Source organism: Anomalospiza imberbis, chromosome 6 (assembly GCF_031753505.1).
Source record: "Anomalospiza imberbis isolate Cuckoo-Finch-1a 21T00152 chromosome 6, ASM3175350v1, whole genome shotgun sequence".
Classification (NCBI taxonomy): domain Eukaryota; kingdom Metazoa; phylum Chordata; class Aves; order Passeriformes; family Viduidae; genus Anomalospiza; species Anomalospiza imberbis.
This window is the reverse complement of record NC_089686.1, coordinates 36,244,310-36,267,412: the sequence shown is the minus strand read 5'-3', so window position 1 is coordinate 36,267,412 and position 23,103 is coordinate 36,244,310. Positions and strand designations below refer to the sequence as shown.

Below are 23,103 nucleotides of genomic sequence, written 5' to 3'. Positions count from 1 at the left end.
CCTAGGAAAATTTTCATTGTAGGAAAGTGGTAGTGAAGCATGGTTTTGAACAAAACAGCTTGAAGTCAAACAATTATGATATTTTAAACAGTGCCACAGTATTATGTTATCAAACTAATTATAGTCTGGATTTACCAGCAAAATTAAAATCTTTGCTTCCAGTTTTTTGAAATGTTGGAACAGTAAATCATTCTCTCATGATAAACTCAGAATATCATATCATCATTCCCCATTTATATTCCAAGGAATAACATAAATTGATCTTTTAAGATGCTCCAAACTCTTGACCTTTTGACTAGTGCTATCTATTATTTCATAAAGCCATTTTCTCAGAAACGAAAAATATAAATGCCCAGCACATGCATACAACACACAACTAGAGGAGACAAGAAGGAAAGCAATACACTGCTCTGAAGAACTTCTTCCAAAGCCTATGAAACTTCTCAGAGTAGATACATAACAATTTACAGAGGAGATGAGCTGCTGCTAAGAACTGTGTGAGAATGATGCAAGGGAATATACGCAGCTAAATGCTTCATCCAAATAACTAAAGTTCAGGGCAAACCCTGATTATAAATGGGAATAACACTTAACTTTTTTGAAAATACAAGAAAATTGGCAGAGAAACTTTGATGAGATGTTCAGCTAGACAGCATGTGAATAGCAAAATGTTGTCTGCACTGACAGCACTCAAGTGATCAAGAGGGCTGCCAGTGGCACAGAAGCAGCTCAGCTGGCAGCCACATGACTGCTCTCAAAGCATTGTGCTCAGCCTGCAGCACCAGCCATGAAGTGACCTGGACTCACTAACAAAACCTGAACACTCTCTTGGTATATCAGTGTATAAAGCACATCACAAAGACATGGTGAGTGAAGCCTGACTGCTTGCTAAGCAGAACAGGAAAAAGAACAGAGAAGAAGATCTTTTTTCAGTCTGTAATGTCTGATCTCTTAGCATCCTTATCTTCAGGGCACGTAACTAAATCTGCTGCAGTATTGTGATAAAGAGAGGACACTAGCTGTGACTAGATAGGTATGCCATCTCCTTAAATACAGCTCTTAAATAAAGCTCTTCTTTTTGCTAATGTGTGAAATGAGGACAGCAACTACTACACAGCAGGATGACTCCGAGAGAGCCTAAGTGACAGGAAGATGGAACATGAGGGAGTCCACATTGTGCAGGACATCTACAAAACTCTGATAGGCCTCCTCAGTGAGAGGAAGGTACACCCATCCTGCCACACAACACAGCAATTCCTGAAAGAGTTAAGGAGGAAATACACACCATCACATTACAGTACCATCACATTTATGCAGTAACACCTCAGTTGTTCAAGGAGCATTGTACTTTTCAGCAGCAGATCAAGAATGCTAAAAAAGTCAGGCACAAAGAGAAGATAAAAAACCACAGTGACACTCTTGCCAAGACCAATTCAACACTTCTGTCAACACCCCTAGCACTAGAGGGTAGGACACAACCACATAAGTGGGTCCTGATCCTGATGCACTGCCAAATGACAGGAGAGGTGGGAAATGGCTTGGTGCCTGGCTCTAGTGAAGGAAGGTGGCATTAAGGCAGGTGAATAAACACATGATATACTGCCAGCAGAGCAGCACAAGTTACTACTTTATCTTCAGTTTAGCATGGCTGTAGAGAGAGGTTCTGTACAGTGCCAGGAAGACTCTCTTGTTCACAGAATATTCCACAATAATCACATGGGCTCAGGCAACATCAAAACTACAAGGAGATAGGTATATCTCATCTAAGACTGCCTATCCAGTTTGTCCCTAAAAAATATTGGTGCTGGAAACTACAAAGGTACAGGAGCTCCAGTCAACAATGTGGCTTGGTCAGAGTATGCACTTGTTTTATAGCTGCAGTTGAAGGCGGCTTCAAGCAACAGTGACTGAAACTTGAGCTCCTAATCCAAGGTCCTTCAAGGTTTGAAATGGAAGGCGGGTTCTTTAATACCTGGAATTTTGGCAAAGGTATTTAAAGTTGGGACAAATCCAAAAATATCAACTTAATTTGCGGCAGAAAAAAAAATAGGTTAGACAGGAGAAAAGCAGATAGCACGGACAGCTAATCAGAAACAGAGACAGGATCCATCAGATTAAAGATGCACCTAGTCCAATCTTCTGTCCCTGACTACTGCCAGCTGCTGATGTCTAGGGAAAAATACAAAGAAACAGAAAGCATATGATCACCCTTGCCAGAAAATTTTCTGGGGATATAGCAAGCTGAGACACAAAACACAGAGTGCCAAGGATGGTATTTAAGACTTTTTTTGTCTTCAAGTTCATCAGAACTTTTCTGAACCATGAAAACGTTACCATGCATAACACTTGTAAAGCAAATTGTAACCTAATTCCATGCGGTGGGAAGCACATATTTGTTTCCAGTTTGTCTTTTGCTAGTCACATTTGAGGTTCATTAACCCTCGTACAGGAAGGCAGTGTATAGTTGCTCCCTGTTCACCTTTCAGTCCTACAGAGGGAATACACCCCTACCATATGCCTCCTCAACTATTTGGTCTTTCACTAATTTTGATCACCACCTGTGTGTTTTTTCCAGTTCGATTACATCCCCTCTGAGATGTAGAGACCAACATTGGTAGTAAGCACTAACCTGTTATTTTCACAGAACCTGCAAGACCACATTCAAAAGAATGAAGTTCACCACTGAACATTTTAAAATTATTTATCCTATGTGAACTGCTTTATGATAATTTTCATTCATTATTACCTCAGAGTAGCAAGGTCTTTCTCCAGTTCTTCTGTCTTCATATCTGCTAATTTTAATACTCTTGTATCACCAGACTATGTAATTTGAGTATTTGCATCTTGTCTAGATCATCTGTAAATATACAGTACAGCACAGGGAGCACCCTTTTTAGGCTGATGAGTTATCATTTATTAAGATCAATATTTTCACTCAGGCTCCATTAAAAAATATTTTTGCACAAAGTGTTCACATATAGAAAACCTGACTCATCATCTTCCATCTGGATCATTAACAGCTCTGCTTTCAAATTTGGAATGGATTCCTTGGGTAGCTAAACACAACGCTCCCTCAAAAGAAGGAGACAGACTGGATGGGGCCTTGAACAACCTGGCAACCATGGCAGGGGTTGGATCTAGATGATCTTTAAAGTTCCAATCCAAACTATTAAAGGGAAAATTGAGACAAACTGCTGGGTGACTTCATGACCAGGAGATAAAAAGGCAAATGAGGTTCTATGTGTGTACATATAAAATTATGTCTATCAGAAAAAAAAAAAAACCTGTTATTATTAAACCCATGAACATATGCTAACTGTTCATTAAACACATGAGAAACTATTAGCAATCAAGAATAAGATCTTGTTATTACGATATAAGAAATAAGAAATATTGTAAGTAAATATTCAGTAAGGGAAGAACCAAATGCTAAATAGCATTTGACTGCTAAATAGCAGTCAAAAAAAATCTAATCTTAGGACTTCAGACAAAGCAGATGACAATATGAAGAACATGTATATATCCATGGTTCACTAATATCTTGAGTATTGTATACAATTCTAGCCCTTCCTATTTAAAAAAAAAAAAAAAAAAAAAAAAAAAAAAACCAAAAATAACAAGATAATCAGGGAAATCAGAGATACAGACTAGTTTCCACATGAAGTAATGACTTACAATTTTTTTCAAGGGATGATGGGAAGTAGAGAGGGGTCCTTGACAGAGGTCTACAAAATCATTAGGGACATAGAGAGTTTGGCTAGGAATCAGCTATTTATGATGTCATTTAATAAAGGAACAAAAAAAAAAAAAATAAAAATATGTCAGCAGGAGCCAGACTCAGGGCAAACTAATCTGTGCAACTTCATGTGGAAGGATACTGTGAATACCAAAGTTTACAATGGTTCAAGTGAACAACAGACAACTACATGAAAAAAGTACTGTGCGTTACTGAAAATACATATTAAGTATATTTTGTGCAAGAAGTCCCTTACTAAAAAAAATTAAAATAACTAGAGGGAAGAATAATTTATATTACCTGTGATTTTGCACTTTTCCTTAGGCATCCACATATGACTACTGTTGAATACAGATCTTTACTCTACTCCAGAATTTTACATTCATACATTATGTTTGGAAAGATGGAGAGAGGACAGAGAAATTATGCTCCCTGTAACAACATAAATTCAAATTATTTGAACTGATGAGATGCAACTCAAAATATTGTGCATAATTTTCCGTTAGTTACTTGAAAGAAGCTACCTCCCTTAAACTTTTGACCAGCTAGATGTTGTGGGAATGGCATCATAAAGCAAAACAATTCAACCCAAGTAAACTCTTCTTTTCTGGCACTTATGTGAAGTTATCTTGAAAAGAAAATACTATAAACACTCAAGAACTCCAAATACCATTTGTTCTATCGCTTCAACTTCTATTTTACATGTTCTCCCTTCACTTTGTGTTGGGTTTAGTGCTGTCTCAGTGTTTCCATACAGATTTTCTTCCCTCTACCTAACTTCAGAAAATACTTGGAATGCCTCTAATTTTTATACTCAAATAATTTGATAGTTTGAATGCAGAGAACCAATATATTAATACACATTTTCTAACCTCAAGACTATCTCCATCTTAATAAAGTTGGTGCAAGACACCCAGGGCCATAATTTTGACAATGAAAATTCACAGAATACATTTTAATTCACTGACAGTCAGATACAGCAATGTTACAGTTTGAATAGAAAGAAAACTTTAATGTAGAAACTGGTTGTTACTTCTGGCAGCTGCAAAATATATGAAGGCAATTTTTATATAGGTGACAGGGAAAAAATTTAAGACTGCTAAATGTCTGAGTTTCAAGAGAAACAAACGTATAAAAACCCACAACAAATGTGATTTTTGTATCTACTTTGCTACTTCAATGAACTCTCAATACTTTGTTTAATTTACAAAAAAAATTAAATCGCTCATGAGTAGCCATAAACAATTGCTGTAAAAGAACTGGAAAGACTTATGACTCTCTTTCCACAAATAAGTTACTGCGTAAAACTGATGACAAAAAGAACAAGAATTTCCATAATTTTGTTGCTACTTGATACAATATTCATATCTCTTAACATTCTTTTCACTTTTTAAATGGTTTTGGTTGGATATTCCTCAATATAATTTCCTAAGGAATCTCTGAATTTTAACTAAATTCTAATATTTTCTACCTTTCCCATAGAAAACACATTACAGGCAAATCCTGACTACATCCAATACCATGAAAGCTTGCTTTGTTTCGGATTAAGGCATTTTTTCCCTCATTTCATTCAGCACATTTATACCTATTTATGATAAGGTACTACTTGCATACAAGAAAGAATTCTACAAAGATTTCTACATTGTTTGCTAGAGAAGTGATCACACACTTTTAGTGACAAAGAACTTCCTCCCCCAAGGAGATTAGGCTTTTACCACATCATTAAATATTTAAAAGCATACAAGACCCTACAGCATGCAGAAAAAAACAGGGGAAAAGTATGCTTTTTAATCCATTTGTTGGTCACTATCAGTTGTCAAGGCTGACAAAAGGACAATCTGTTCCTGGAAATTTTGTTGAGCTGTTAGCTGGTGATAGGAACAAGAGAAGAGATTCAAGTTTCAGGTGCATTTTCAGAAGTTTCTATTAAAGTGTTGATGGCTGCAGTATTGAATTGCAAAAAGTGTTTTTAATTTGCTTCCATCCAATAGATTTGCTTCAGTCTGGCAGCTAGTAAATAAGATTTCAATAACCACTAACAGTCGTTCAGTAATAATTTTAAAGCTGAAAATTAAAAAAAAAAAAAAGTATAAGAGAGGCTTACATTTACTTCTAAGAGAAAAAAGCACTCATGGATACAGCAATAGTCATATTCTCAAAACATTAGAATAGTTCAATCAACTAGCTAGAGATTTCTTTTTTGTGTGCGTGTGAACTAAAATTGCCATGCATATGGTGATGCATAAGAAATGAAGCAAGTTTATGAAAACATGCCAAGGATTTAAAAAAACACAATTCATAGAAATTACTTCCCATCACCATGTTTAGATGGCATACAGTTCACACACACGAAGCTTAAACAAACAAATCCTCTGGTTTTGCCTTTAGTACATCTACAGCTGCCTCCTTCAGGTTCCCTTACGTTTCACTCTGCTCTAGCCTTTTGACCTCACACTACACAGAATAGCAGCCATGTCAAGAAATCCCAGCTCTTGCCTGAGAGCCATCCAAGCAGCACAGCAGAAGGGCATCCAAACCTCTCACCAGAAAGGGCCTGAGGAAAAGGAATTAAATGGGAAAAGGGGAGAGAAGGAGGGAAGGCGCTACATGTTCAAACACCTTCATGCTTCTCTCACATTTCTTGTTTCTACTGTCTCATAATTGCTGAGGTGGCCATCAAAGAGCTTCTCTGTTCAAGATTCTCAGGTATAACTGCATCAAAGCAAAAATTAGTTCAGGGAAGCAGTATTATAAATAATACTATGTTTCTGATATGCTAACATACTTTTTTATAAAGAATATGACACAACACACTTTTTAATACATATCTATATATATATATATATACACATTACATGTTTACGTGTAATGTGTATATAAAAACACATTATCACGTGTTTTTGTGATATACACATATATGCTTACATCATTTACATATCTATTCCACTACATATATTTTTTACAGAAATACAGAACTTTGTAACTGTATCAATGAGGATTCATGTCTTCAACCATAACTACTTACAAAAAATGGCAGCAAATTTGGCAATGTAGCTACATATAGATTCAAATGAATATGGCCTGACACCAAATGGGTATGATATTTCTTAAAATGAATTACAAAAGTACTGGGAGAGGAGTATGTTTAATAACAATCATTTAAACCAGTGCTATCACTGATCATCTTAACAATATTTAAAAAAAAAAAAAAAAAAGTGGTGTGGACAAAAAGACAGGACACAGGACTTTGTGGGTCATGGAGAAAAAAAATTAAACTAATTTTTCCAATCAGCTGGAAGTTGGTTATAGATGTTAAGTGTTACTTTCCAGATTCATCTCTGGAGGCTGTTTCATAGGATTCTCTCGAAGTGCTTTGTGAAAGTTGTTAAGCTACAGGTCGAATAATGTTTTTTGCCTTTTATACACTGTCTGAAAATTCATCGTAATGCACAGTGAATGCCAATGCACTTATAGAAGTTCCTTGCTTGTGGGTGGCATAGGTGCATTTGGTATAATTAGGACAGCAAAGAATCTGGTCCCAATGATGAATTTAGCATGACTGGAGATATGAAAAAGCCAGCAGCTGTGGCTCAGGGAAAACTTTCACAGTAGAGTTTTTTTTCTGCTATAAGCAGCAAAGGCATATAGGTTATCTGTACACGCCCAGGATACAGCGATAGGAGCAGGGGAGACGCTCCTGTCAGTGGCAGCCCTCTTTGGGTGCCGAAGCAGCTAAGCGCTTGCCGGCCGCCTGCGCGGCTCTGGGAAGCACGGGCAGCCCCGGCCGGGCGGCTCAGCACCCTGGCCAGCTCCGGCCGGGCAGCCAGCGGCGCCGGGCCCGCACGGCAACCTGGGCCCCGCCGCTGCGCCTTCCAGGGCACCACAAAAATTAGTGAGATGCTACCAGCTCAGACAGGTTGAGAAGGACGCATTGGAATTACTTGTATCTTAATAGGAATTTTTAAGGAGATCTCTGATTTAAAGGTTCCTGAAACATAGAACACTCCAGAAAATAACTGACCTTAAAGTTTGGAAAGGATAAATGAAACTACTTTGGTAACTATGGGCCATCAGCTCGACATCAATTCCAGACAAATAAGGGGACTTCACTAATAAAGAATTAAAGGAAGACACTATAGCTACGGCCATTCAGTTAAGTTCCCCTTCCTATCAAACTAACTTTTACTATGGCATTACAAGTTTGGCCTTTAAGGATAATAGTTATTATGGAACTTCTGTAAGACATGTAAGCTTATATCACACAGTACAGTCTCTTTCTGCCAGAAAATCAATAGAACATACATTAAATAATAGGACCCAAAATATAACTACAAGTGAACAGAACAAATATCTCTCTAATTGCTCCCATAGGAATCAATTTCTTACTTAATACTGAAATATTTTTTACTCAGGAAAAAACTATGAAGTTTGTAGTTAATACTGAGATCAGGAAGGGATAAGGGACAAATGGTATCAACAGGTTACACAGACAACAATCAAACTACACATGTGCCAACTTAGATAAAAGAAGATATTATCCATCAAGGATGAAAGAATAAATGGAAACATAACCTAACATGATGCAGTAATCAGTTACTTCTAATATATGCATTTGCTGTAGTACTAAAGTTATGACAAGTATGGATGAATAGGCAAATAAATAGTAAGAGAGATCATAATACCTCTCTATCCTCATTGTAGGATTGCTGCTACACTATTATATCCCGTTCTGGTGTCCAAAATTATGAAGCTCAGTTCCTTCAGATTATCTAATAGAAATTACTTTAGTCAAGGAAACTGCAAAAGATCTTCATTCTGACACACAAATCATACAAGTAAAGGTCAAATCTTGAGATTCCTTAAATGCATACAAATATCTCCAAGATCTTTAGTTTTCATTAATAAAGATGCTCTACTAATAGAATACTTCATTAACTCTTTCAGTGGATCACTCATTACTCACAATTCTTAAAAGACACCACAATGATTTTCTACACTATATGCTACTACTACTAGCACACATAATTCAGGGAAGTCCTAGGGAAGCTGGTTTTACACATAAAGTTAGCCTCAATAATCACAACAATTCCCTTGGTCTTCACACAGTCAGGTTGAGTTAAGTGATGAGGCTTTTGTCTTTGAAAGTTAATTATACAAGGATATTTCATTATGAAAATACAATTATCCTAGGCATATTTCGTTTGGTGGGACTGTCTTAAGTTCAGAAAAAACATTCCAGGAATCAGTTGAAAAAATAAAACATGGCAGAATGATGAGGCATGAAAATCAGTAAGTTTATGTATTACAAACATGGGGGGGTCAAGAGACTCAAAAATTTTAAGAATCTCCTACACATCAGAAGAGCGAACAGTGCACGATCAGATTTTAACTATCTTCTAAATAAATGTACAGTTATTCCTACAAACAAAAGAGCAAAGTTTCTCAGAAACCTTTACAGGCTTTCAGTTTATCCCTTACTTAAATAATAAAAAGCATTGCATAAGAGTGTTACATGTTTTAGGAAATATTGGCTGTATGTAAATAAAGACATTAAACTCCAAATCTCTCCAAATTAAAAGACCGGGCTACAAAAATAATCCTGATTGTATTGCGGACCTATAACCCGCCATATTTGTATATTTTGAATGTTTGAACACTTGATCTTTACAAATAATTTGTCTAAAACTAGAAATTTTACTTCAGATTGACTGAGAAATTTAATTTGGTATGGATACAGATATGGAAACATTTACACATGACACCATTATGGCAAAGTGTAATAACCCTACATTGATAGCAGTATTCTCTAAGTTCTTGAATTTACATAAAGGAAATACAATTCTATCAACACAAGTTGTAAGAATTTTCCTTTTTTTTTTTTTTTTTTTAGTAACAACAGTCATTACATTTGCTTGGAGCATACTATACTAAGTTTTAAACTGTGGTGAGAGACTCCTGAATTTTGAAATCATTATTTAAACAACAACTAACTTCTACTCTATAAGAGCATAATGTGGATACACAATCACATGGCAAGCAGGGTTATGAGATTTCTAATGAGAAACAGGAAATACTCAATGATATGGGTAAAATCTGTGTACAGTCTAATTTTTTTAGTAACACCAGAAGCTAGAATAGAAATAATACAGTTAAGAGTAGTAATAACTACATTCAAAACCAAGATCCAGCTTTTACATGTTTCAGAGCAAGGAATATAAAAGCACTTTATAATATGTCTACACCAAATAAGAGCAACATCTACAGCATGGCTACTCATAAGTAAGCCACAGTCCTGATTTAGACCATAAATCAATTTTGTCCAAACCTTTACTCCAGGAAAAAGAAATATTTCAGTGAGCCATTACATGTTGATGCAGGGCCTCACAATAGAATTGAAGTATTAACTGCCAGTTCCAACAAGCCAGACAAAGTACAGCTGCTCCCTGATTACGAGGGGAAAATTGACTGATCAAGGAAAGATACACACAGAAGCACTGCCACTTGACTGAGGTATCCTGGGCTCAAAATTAATGAAATGTATCAGAACAACAGGAAGAAATGTCCAGCTTGAAATTAGCATCCTGCCCAAATTTCCTTCAAATTAACAGAGAAGTGCACCATCACCTCAAAGCAGCCTTTCACATAAAATGTTTCTCTTTCTCTGGTGTCCTCCCTGAACTGACAATAGGCAGGAAAACCTGTCAGCTGAGCATGCAGGCTACAGTAAACAAAAGGATCTCGTTATGACTATCTCAGCTATGAATTCAGGGTGAAGTTGCACATAACAGCATGACCTAGCAAGAGTTACAAAACAGACATCAGCCAAAAAACAATACAAACAACTCCATTTTTACAATCATTCTCTGCCAAGTTAATGAGTTGACTCAGTGTAGCTCAGAGATCAATGGGCACTAGAAAAGGCTCAGGCAGAAAACACAATTTTCCATTTAAAAGCAGTAGCCAACTGTTAGACTGGTTTAACAATCATGTGCATTTTCATCTGCAGGAGCTAACATGTGAAAAATATTCTTATATCTATGTACATCCATAAATAAATAACAAGTATCACCAGACAGTCAATAACGGAGCTTCTTTCCCACACACATATCCTTTACTGTGGGAGGGGTAACCCTTTAGTGGGGTTTGCTCCTCAGCTTCAGCATCAATTTCTTAGTTCTTGGCTGGTCAAGACAAGACCTGACTGGCCTAGCTAGCACACTGCTCCTGTAAGACCAGTCAATCCTTTCTTGATAATAATCTAACCTGTGATTCTTTCAAGATTTTTCTCTAATCATATTAATTATTCAGTAGGCTTCCTCACTGGATACACCGTCTTGTTCAAAACTGTAGAACTGTAATTTCACCCAAAACCATCATGATTATCACAATAATTGCTAGATCTTAATGAAAAAGCACAAAATATCACACAGAAAAAGAACAGTGATCCAATGTCAATTCCTCTCCTTTAACTCTCAGAGTGCAACATGACAGTTTGTTCTAGGCTGACTTGACTCAGGGAATTATACTTTGATTTTATTTATAGACTACTGCAGATGGAAAATCAAAGCATCACATATGAACAGGGCATTCAATTCAATCAAACTCAAGGAATAGCACAGTCATTCTTCGTCTGATACATTTTCTATCAGTTGATAATGCCCATTCTAGATCGGTTAAGCTCAAGATGCTGGTAAATGAAAGACAAGACAATAATTATTTCAAGGCAGCACATAACTCAAGAATACAAATACATTCTAAAATGTCACCAGTTTCATGCTGAAAAGTATATTCTATTTACAGATCACTGCCTCTTTTTTTTAATTCTTCAACACTGCAAAGCTAGAGTCATACTTCATATGCTCAAAGTCACACTGCTTGCCACGAGTGGCATTTGAAGCATTACTATGGCAACAAGTAAATTTGACAGCTACAAGACACATCCTGCTGATACACCACGTAACCAAGCAATCTAATTCTTACTATGTTGAACAACATTGTATCAATAAGTGTTGTTAACACCCTCACAAAACTAGTACTCTGAGACAGAGCATGACAGAAGCAACAAATACTGTCTAAGAATTATCTGGGAAGTGACAGAGAGCAGAACAAACCCCCTCTTAGAATCAATAGGCAGCTGCTGACTGAAGACAATTCCCAACTACTAAAAAGACACAAGCTCTGAAAGCCAAGATCTCTCCTAACTGCAGATGAGTCTTGTGGAAAAAAATTTGTATAACTTCAGTTGGGAGAGAAGTGTAGCAAACACATAATAACATTATTTCTATATAAACAGACCAGGATGACAAAACCTGATTCATTACGTTTCTCTGCATGTGAGCTCCACATTAGTAACCTGTCCCTGCAACAAGTAATAAGTCCTTTTGCAACACCCAGGCAGAAAAATATGGCTACATAATAAAGAGACTTGACATCCTCGACAAGCTCTCAAAGCAAGTTCAGCATATTTTACTCTTCCTTTATACATCAGATAGCTTTGTACTGAAAAGAAAATTACTCTCCTCATCAGTACCATCAATGATCTGGCAAACTTAATCCATGAAAGAGGCCTTCAACTCTTCCAACTACTACTTGCACTGAAATGCAAGGCTAAGCTACATACACACATTTCTCCAATAGGAAGAATTAGTGGATAGAGTTCCTCATCAGCGCAGTTCTTTATAATTTATTCATCTCTTCACACAAAAAGCAACAGCATGAAATAACATTTGAGTGATGCAATTCTGTGATGAAAAGTTCTCAAACACACAGGACAAAAACCACAGAAAAACATGCCTGAACACAACAATAAAAATATTTTTAATTTTTTAACAAAATAGTTTTGTTAAAAACACTCAAGACTTCTTCAGTTTCTCAATCTGCCCTCCTTTCCTCACCCCTCTCAAATTATATCTTTCCCTTCTCCCCAAAAACCTTCTCAAGCTTTCCAGGATTCATTTCCATTAACTGAAAAATAATTTTGAAAAAAACCTGTTCAAAAGTTATGACTTGTACAACATCTCAAAAATGGGAAAAGAATTTTCAACCAGATCAAGAGGTGAAGTGTCAGAAGGCCAGACTTTTTTGCTTGAATTTTCCACTAGTTAGGTTTCAAGACTAGTGACCTATAAGCTCATACAGAGAATGATAGACTATAAATTCAAATGACCACTCAACACCTAGCACTGAAGCAAGGAGAGGGGAGTATTCTGACTCTAAAATTTTAATAAATAAATAAAGTTGTAAAGGATAAGTAAAGACTAGATGGTATTTTTAAAGAAGGTATTATGAAAGAACATACAAGATATAGTTACTAAAATCCATATTAGATAGTACCCAATATTTCTCACGAAAAGAGGGAAGCCAACTTCCCTCTTTTATTCTGCCACTGCATGACAGAGAATACAGTACAAGCATTAGAGCACTCTACTTGTGCGTGGAAAGCAAAAAATTAAACTGCTCCATTTAGCTGTATCCAACTGAAACAGTTTTTATCTCCACTTCTAAAAATTAACATGTTTAATTCCCACTCAAGTACCCTAGATACTATACTCTTAAACAGAAAAAAAAAAGCCAAGTAAAAGATTTGAAAAAGTTTCTTTCACCCTAATCCTGAACAAGAAGTCAAGTCCATAACAAGAAAATTGTAAACACACATGACCTCTACCTTTTGAATTCCTTAAGATAAACCTTATATTTTGGCAATTTTGCATGTTTTAATTCTTGCCCACCAATACTTTAACAATTAGCTCTTCAGACTGATCTGCTAGATCCATTGCACAACTCGCTGCTCTGAGAAATCAGTCAAAGGAAGCCCAGGTTTCTTGAGGTGAGAGTGTTTTCGCAGAACGAGGGAGGAAAGACAGTGGCTGGTCCATGCACCACAACGCATCCCTGGGAGACCACGACAAATCCTGGGGTCTCCTACTGAAAAGGCAGCTGTTCCTCCTCCCCTCCAGCCTAACACAAAGGCTTTGTGTAGTGCTTCCCCAGAGAAAAAGAAACAGACAAGGCAAGACACAGGAATACACAGAAACTGTCAATCTCCTTTCTAAAGTACCAATTCATTCCCACTAAATAAACAAGCCCTTACTAAAACAGAAAACACAGTAGTATATTAATATACCATACACTGCAACTTCACACACTAAACAAATGCTTAACCTTGTGTACACAAATATCTAGTACTGGCAGAAACTGATCATCCAGAAGCCAGTTTTGAACAAGGAAAACCCCACTCATATCTCTCCTCTGTCATACTCAAAAATCTTCTTGATATTATCAGCCATACTGAGAAAAGTGCCTCTGGAATTTGTGCTGTTGGAAGTATCAGAGCCTGCAGTATGCAGCAGCACTACAGTGACTACACTAAACATAAGCAACGTCACGATATTCCAGTCACTCAATTTGTTCTTCTCATCCTAAGCTCATCCTTCCCAAACAGGAAGTTTAAAAAGATGCTGAGCTTCAAGTAAATAACGGTACATCGGGAATATATTAGAGAATAACAAAGTATTTTTTACGGATAATTTCTTCCATCTTCACATTTTTTAAACTGTATCTTGATGCACTGTTTTCAAAATAACTTTTGACAAATGACTACTCATACTACTGCAGTCAAACTTTCCCATATATAATTTCATTGACAGGCCAAACAAATGTTAACAAGTATACCTCTGGTTTAACAAGTTAAGAAAGTTCTACTACTTTGTTAAACGTAATTCACCCTGTAAAGCAAATAAATCATCATCAAGAAAGCATTCAGGGCAATATTAACACAAAAAAAAATGCTGGGTATCTTTGTATCATGAATTCATACAATTAAGACTTCAAAAAACATTGCCAAAATCAAATAAGAGGAGCAAAATAAGTCCTAACCTTTTTTTTCCTCGTGTAAAATGAACTAACATATCTACACCATAACTAGCATGTGTTTAACAAAGGCATGGCATTAACTATGCAGAATACATTTTAAAAATACACTCATTTTTTCCAGAGCCACAACACAGAAACTAACCACACACTTCAAGGCTAACAAGATACTTAAATAAATAGAGTACAATTTATTTTAAGGCTCTCAACATTCCTGCAATATAGTTTACTAATTCAGAACATTTAAGCTGAAATTACACTGGTCCTACACATAGAGTATAACTAAGAAAGCCACTACAGGCTATTTTATAACTCATTTTCTCTAGCCCTTTCCAGCTTAATTATAAATACAGCAGAAGGTTCTCAAAATGCTGTGGTATACTCCAGGGTCATTCCTTTGTGTCCATCTGCCTCCACCCCCACTATAATACATCAATATTATCACTATTTGCACTCCCACCCCCACTTACACTAGCAGTTGTTTCCAACTGCTCTGGCTCACAGCAGAGGGTACAAACCTCGTAGCAAGCTTTGTCCTCTCATTGCTTTTGCTCTAGAGTGACAACAGAAGCCTAAGGATGCCGCTGCAGCTCCAGAGATCATCTGTAGACTTGGGAACCAGGCGTTTTCCCACTTCCTCTTTGGAAAGCTAAAAGTACGTGCAATAACGTATTTTGAACGCCGTTCCACACGCAGTTTGTGTCGCCCTGAGCGCCGTGGTGCGCGCACCCGCGGCCTAGCCGGGCATATCTGTATGCACGGATCGATGCAAGTGCCGCTAATGGCTCCGGCACTTAGAGCGCCAGGCGACAGACAGCCCGCTTCCCATCCAGCCGTGCCCACACAGCAGCCGCCACACGCATGCCACAACCCAGGGCTGGAAATACAGACGCAGCTATTTTAAAACAGAGATCTTTCGCCGTCAGAACACGTAAATTTCTGTACCATTTGCCTTCTTGCAGCAAGTGGGAGGGACAAAAAAAAAAAATATCTCGTGCCTATAAATCTGAGTTCTCCGTAGAGGCCGGGGCAGCGGTGACTGCTGCTGGAGCCCGCCAGATCTGCCGACCTTAACTCCATGGAGGGGATCGCCCCGTCCTGCCCCACTGGAATAAGCCCTTCTCGGGGCGGGCCGTGGCCCCCGGAGCTCCCGCGCCCGGCAAACTCCCTCTCCCGCGGGGACAGAAACCGCGACGCGGCTCCCACGCAGCAGCCGCCGGGGCCGGGCCGGCAGCCGCCGGAGCCCACGGGCCGCGCCCCGCCGAGGCGGCCAGAGCGCCCGCGGGGCCGGGGCGCGGGGTAACGGCGGCGGCCGCGGCGCAGCACCGCGAATCCTCACCTGGAACGGGGCCGAGGCGGCGGCTCCTCGGGGCGGCGCGGCGAGTCCCGGCGGCGCCCCCGGCCCCACAAGGGATGGTGTGCGCGGCACGGGGCGGGGGCTACAGCGGCGCCCCCCGGCCCAGCCTCCGCCCCATGGCGTGCGGCGCGGTCTCTATGGCGACTGCAGAGCCGGGCCGGCCCGCGGGGAGGGGTAACGGCAGCGCGCAGGCGGAGGGCGCTCAGCGGGTCACGGGGCGGCTCGCAGCGCTCCCCATGGGGGCTGAGCCCCTCGCCGCGGCCGCCGCCATCCCTGCGGCAGTGCCGGCCGGAGCCCGGCCGCGCTCGCCCGCGCCGCCGCCCCCGCGCTCGCCCTACCTCGGCCGCGGCGCCACCGAGCCCGCTGTCCCCCGGGGTACCGCCCACATCCCATTTCCGGAGCCGTGATTGGGCAGCTGCCGCGATTCCTCACGGGCGATTGGCTCCCAGCGCCGTCAATCAGGGCGCCTGGGGCGGGCGCACCTGGACGCGGCGCTGTGCAGTGCGGGGTTGGCTGAGCCGGCGAGCGCCGGTCCAGCCGCGGCCGCCTCCGCGCAGCCCCAGGGCCGAGCTGCGGGATAAGCACCGGAGTTCCCGTTCCCGATGAGCTTCCGAGGGGCAGCGCCCGTGCGGGGGTCGGCGCTGGCCCTGGGCGCTCGCCGCCGCAAGGCCGCTGCCGGCGGGAAGCTGGGCTCTCGTTGCGGTGCCGCCTCCGCCTCGGCAGCCGGGGCTCGGCCGCGCTGTCCGCACCTGGGCGGGCTGCCCGGGGCCTGATGGGCGCGGGCCGCTGCCCGGCCGCGGGTGGGGCGAGAGGGATGAGGAAGGAGAGGCCGGGGCGGGGCGCGCGAGTGACCGCGCATCGCCGCGAGGACCTCTGTCCCCTGCGGGGGCGCAGCAGGGCTGTCACCCTTGGGCTCCGCTCAGTGACTGTAGGAAACGGTGGATGTGATGTGTCCCGTGCCTAGGTGAGTACGGCCTTCGAAGGGAAGGCTTCCCGCTCTCACAGGTGACTCCTCACTGCAGGCAAGACCCTCGAGATTCCTGAGGCCACGGAGCGGGCACTCCCCTGTGGGTGCCATCATCGCACACCAGCCCGCAGGACGCGTTTGTAGGCCACAGTGCCAGCCCAGAGGCTGGATCCGCCTGGCAGACCAGCACCTAGGACAGGCCTGTGCTGCGGGAAGGAGGAAGTACAGATTTGCTGTGCTCACAGCAGCTTGTATGAAGTGAGTAAACACACCGTAGTGTTTCTCTCATGTGAAGTTTCCTTAAGCGGGGAAAAAAATAAAAAGTGCCTTTATTTCCCTACTGCCAGCTGGATAAGAAGATAGTGTGAATAATTTAAGCCCATTCTTCATTCATCACAAGGAGATCATAGTTAAAGAGTATGATTAGGAAACAGTATCTTGTCCTGCTACTTTATGAAAAGGAAGATTTTTAGCTCTGGTAGTTCACAAGTGAGTTACCCAGAAGTGGGAGCTGTGAACCAAACCTAGCAGTGAACCCAAACAGTTGCGAGTTGCTCAGTGTCAGTGTCAGGAAGAAGCTTCCTCATTAACAAAGGGAATTGCCTCATCCAGTGGGCCACCAGTCATAGTGGTGTGGATAAACACTGGTGATGAGCATACATTTCTCTGTATGTAGTGAATGCATATGTGTATTATGTGTCCTAACAATTGAAGCAGATAATAAGAAAGCTGATGGAGTGAAGAAAGGTTAATTTTGTGAATAGAAATGAACCAATGTTGATGGCAATAGGTGGAGAGAGTTGCTTTTTTTATACACAATGGTACATATTTTCCTGGATTACAAAAGGAGTTATGGGTTTTGCTTACCTTTAAAAGGCACTTACAATTTCTCAGATGGAAAATATTCAATTGGAACTTCATATTCCTTCAAACTTGTCTTAAAGGCATTGCAAAGGTGACAGTTATTCTAGCATAATAATAATACTCTTCTTATGCACCAAACAAATAATTTTTTCACATACACTCTAAAGTAGGCAGTGTTTTTGCTCCCAGATCATAACTGAGGGTAGGTAAATAACCTAACCACCTCTTAATTTAAGTAATTAGTTTTGCCAACAAAACTTGCTGCATGCTAGATGTAATGAGGAGCTCATGAGTATGAATCCATTGTGAAGAGTACTTTATTGTTCCCCAAATAATTGACATGTTGCCTGAGGTGTACAGTTCTTCAGGAGAATTTTCTGATTAAATTAAGGAGAATGGAAAGGCCTTAACAAACTTGTTTATCTGGTTTGTCTGTTTACCTGTGCATCATTTCAGATCCAGGGGGCATAGTTTCTCTCATCACTTTGGAATTTCACAAGGTAATTCATTATCTAATACAATTGCCATGCACATAATCATGGGATTCCCATGTACATGGGAATCATGTACACCAGGTGTACACGTCTTTTTGCACGCTGAAAGCTTTAAAAGACCAAATAGCCTTTCCTTCATCGTTACTTGAAGTACAGTGAGCTGTAAGTTTCCAAATTACCACATGCTCTTCATAAGCAGACAAAACTTAGATGGTTCGAATAAAAGTCAAGCAGAGAAAAAAATAAACTAAAACTGAGTCTTTTCAAAAGGAAAATCTGTTTCCACTTATGTGAAGGAAGTCCTTAAAGAAAAGATCTAATCATTTCTAACTCGCTGCTCCAGAAATACACCAAGAAGTCCTTCAAGGCTTTCTGTTCTACTATTTTAGGTTCAGAGATGTTGGTAAGTATAACAGATACCAGCGTTTCCTCTGTCAGTGCAGACTTGCAGAATATCTTTACCACACACCAAAAAACCACCCAAACAACCAAACCCAAAAAACCACCAGCATGTTAAAATCTCTATGTAAATAAGAATATTAAATTGAGCCAGTCTAGTTTATTTTCTTTTTCTTTTTTCTTTTTTTTTTTTTTTTTTTTTGATAGTACATGTAGTTAAGCTGAGATGTATTGTGTTGATTTCCCTTGGAAAAAGTTACCTAAGCCAAAACTTGTCCTATGCCCTTTGTTCAGCTCTTACATTGTTAGTTCTAGTTGGCTCTCTCAATGTAAAAATGTCTCTTCTTGCAGCTGTTAGTCAGCAGCTGTGAACCACAGCAAATGGGCACCTCTCTGTTTAAGAGTATCCCAGGTAGTACAAAATAAATCAGTAAAGCAAACTGTCCTGGTTGCAGATGGGATAGAGTTAATTTTCTTTATAGTAACTGCTACAGTGCTGGATTTAGTATGAGAATAATGTTGGCAACAGGCTGATGTTTTAGTTGGGTTTGAGTTGCTCTTACTCTAAATCAAGGACTTTTCAGCTTCCTGTGCTCTGCCAGTGAGGAGGTGCACAAGAATGGAGGGGATCATGGCCAGGACAGCTGACACAAACTGTCCAAAGGGATATTTCACACCACAGAACAGCATGCCCAGTATATTAATGGGGAAGGAGTTGGCCATGAGGTGTCAATGGCTGCTGGGAGACAGGCTGGGCATCAGTCAGTGGCTGGTGAACAATTGTGCATCTCGTTTCTATTGGATTTTATTTCTCTCTCCATTACAATTAGTAGTAGTAGTGTCTAATTGTTAATATCTTTTATATTTTGTTTGTATCTCAGCCCATGAGGTTTGCCTTTTCTATCCACTTTTTTCCTCACTGAGGCAGGGTAGGGGGAGTGAACAAGCAGCTGCTGGGACTTAGTTGCTACTTGGGGTTAAACCACAACACAGTGTGTTGTCTTAATTCAATCCTGAATGTCTCACTTGGCTGTAGACTGCAAGAAGAAAAGTACTGCATACCAAAACTCTTAAACTAGAGAGCAGGAGGATTAATTACAGAAATTACTCCAAATCCCAAAAGGCTTGCCAGACCAAACTTTATTATGCCACATAATGCCTATGAAAAGATGTGAACAAAAAAATTTAATTGTGCTGGTATGTGCATGGCAATGATTATGATTTCTTAATAAGTTTGACTGTATGAAAAATAATCCCCAGTCATATAAAGATATTCTTACCTCTTAATATGGATGTTTTATATTTAATAATTACAAATATTATGCATAATTATTTAAGATTAAATGTAGTAAATGTTAAATCATGTAATGAGGCAATAAATAGAATTGGTCTGAATTAAAAAACAGATATAAACAAGCCAGTAAAGACCAAAGTGACAGCAAACTATTTCTGGGCACAGCTAGACATAGCTTTAGCTTTTATTATTTTTTAATTTAAAAAAGAACAGAGATGAGAAAATAGTCACATATCTAATGGGGTACCTGCTTCTAATATCTTTTTTGTTTGAAGGAAAAGATCAGAATTTCCAGGAATGTCTATTGATGGAACACAACTTTCTAATGCTTCCAACTTCTGGTTCCCTAGGCTTCATAAGATATAGCAATGGAAAAATAAGTTTGCTTTCTTGGAAATCATCTTTTTTGTGTAGTAAGGGAGATGTGAGAATTTTCATCAATAGTTTTTGTCTGAAAAGAATGATCTAATTTTTCTTCAAGGAATCTTTAAATATTTAAATCTGCACCTATGCACAAACATATTCATATGTCTGTGATGGAGAAGAGTGACATGATTAACAATGTGCAGGAACTTCTGAAGTCTACTGTTATTTTCTTCAAATCAACATGTATGGCAGTGGATGACTCATCCTGCAAAATCCAGTCTCATTGGTTTCAAACATTTCCATTGGAACTTCCTTGCCTGGACTTTGGGGTCTTGGCAATACTTATTTATTTTTGTATGAGTCAGAAGTTCTGAATAATGTTTCTGCTTAGTTGACTACAGAAGACAAGCTCCACAAAAATTTTTGGAGAGTCAGATGTCAGGAAAAAGAAGAGAGAGGAAAAAAAAAAAAATAGAAGGAGGATACAGATAGAAGGATGACCAGACCTTAAAGATGGAAAATTCACAGGTTTGGTTAGTCAGAAAGTTAACATACACCAACTCCTAGAATGGAAAAATTGCTGAAAATTTAAACTAAAATTAATATATAAATGGAGGCAGAAACAGTGCTTTCACTGAAGAGTAGAAAGGTAAAAACATTTCATAAGCTCACATTTCTGGCAAAAGTCAAGGATCAAAGGAAGTATCAGCCAAAGATGAGAAAGCTCTTACCAAGAGCTGTTGTAGAGGTTTAAACAGGTATCTAGTTAATAGCAAATGATAAATCACAGACCTTGAGACATTTAGTTCAGCCCCTTTTCCAACTGTCCCTACAACACTCCTGGCCAGTGGTCCTCAACCTGTTGTAAAAGTGATGGAAATCAAGGAGTTTCTTATGAGCTGTTTTGCTATGCTCACTAAAATAATTATTTCACCCATTATTCTTCTCATATCCTATCACCAAAGGAATGTATTCCTTTCCTCTGTGCAATTACCTATAAAATTATTTGAACACTATTTTCATCTCTCACCACCAGTCTTCTCTACACTAAGGCACCTGAGTTTCCTTCAGTCTTTTTCCACAAATTGTGATTTCTCGACAGAGTTTCAATAAGCATGAAGTCACCACTCACACAACAGAGGGATCTTGGAAAAGCTGTAAGAGCACTGGGTTCTGGGTACTGGCTTCTGTCTATTTGACAGCTTCAGGAACTCCCGCAAGTATCTTTTTCTTTTTTTTTTTTCCCTTGGTAACTGTCTTTTCTTTCCAAAATAATCTCAGATTCCCTACAATATGACCTGAGTAATATTGTTCAGTTCAAATGATGTCTGGAGTGTGAAAAATAGCATCAACATCAGGTTTATAGTAAGCTGAGAATAGGTACCGATTAATTTAGGAGGTCTCTTGAGGAGAAATGTGACTGTGTATATCTGCCTACTTTGCTAGGAGAAGAAGGGTCAGTTGGTAGTATAGTGCACCAAAGTATTGATGCTATGAGATATGGAATTTAAAAAGGAAAATTTTACCTCATTATGTAAAGAGAATTCTGCTGCCAGGCCTCATATTATGTGTATAATTTCATTCTGCAAAAAGCTTCCTGATACCTGGCTTGTGAGGATAAGATCCATAGTGAATAAGGTAAAAAAGTGAAAAGCAAAGATTGCTGCATGGTCTCATTATGATTAAGTTGTAAAAATGGATTCTAGTCTTCAGAAAGAATTTACAGCCAAGATGGAAGTTTTAGGTTACCAGGCAATATAAAATACATGTTTATTTCCAGCTGTACTGTAGACTGCTGGTCTGACTTTAAGGTGAATACACTATTTCTGTGCCTTAGTTTTCCATTTGTAATGACTCATTGTGAGTCACGAGTGGATGACTCAGAGATTGTGGACAGTACAGCTCCTATGGATTGAAATCAGAGCCAGCCTGAAAGGTACTGATATGGATTTTCTTGCAATGCACAGGACCCTGAATGACGAGCTGTACACATGCAGTGCAGTTCATGCAGGTCTGCTATAATTTCCTTTTCTGCCTGAGACTGATTTTCAGCATCCATATTGTAAAAACCTTTACACATCTAAAAAATGTAGTACTTCTTTTTCTGATTTGTTTCGTCTGTGGTGTTCTTCAGGCAAATAGATGAGCTACAATTATAGTATTCACATTTTTCACAGAACATAATACAGCGGATCTTTTGGTACAACTGTAGTACAGTGTAAAGCTGTTGTTGTAAAAAAATAAAACTGACTTTGTTTTCAGTAAGCTTTGTGTCATTTTAATGTACAAACTGGGTTCTTTTAAATTGACTATTGCCATTACCTCTTGCCTTTAAATTTTGACATCACCTCTGCCAACTCTGCAATTCCATAAAAATTTCAGATGTTGTGACTTAACTTAGGTATCTTTATCTACTGCAACAACCATAATCATCTAAATACCACTATACTTCCTTCCTAAAAGTTCAAAAATGTAATTGAGAAATTAATGTTCTTCAAAGACTCAATTACTTTTATTTGTTTAATAACTTAATTCTCTAAGTGTCTACCATGTGGTTCTCAATTTTATAAAAGCCAAAAAGAGCAAATTGTTGTTCATGTTCTCTCCCCATTATCACATATCAGTGAGAATCTCTTCCTGAATATGGACTTGCCCCAGCTCAGAAAGGTTGTATAGCTCTTGCTTCCATCAGACTCACCAAGTGCCTCCAGTTTTAGTCCAGTACTGCAAAATCTCATATCATTAGTTGTCACTTAC

General features: G+C 39.4%; 1 protein-coding gene across 4 annotated transcripts in view; it reads right to left on the bottom strand.

Moving 5' to 3' along the window:
- The window catches only part of TTBK2 (tau tubulin kinase 2), a 77,065-nt gene extending 60,841 nt beyond the window's left edge, over window positions 1-16,224 (bottom strand). The window contains exon 1 of one of the 4 annotated variants that reach the window (XM_068193389.1): window positions 15,945-16,224. The gene's annotated coding sequence lies outside the window, so the exon portion shown is untranslated. Of the gene's footprint in view, window positions 1-15,075; window positions 15,098-15,123; window positions 15,448-15,944 lie in introns of those variants that run through there. The other 3 variants (XM_068193393.1, XM_068193390.1, XM_068193391.1) reach the window with 3 other exon arrangements.
- Between the last annotated feature and the right edge of the window lie 6,879 nt (window positions 16,225-23,103).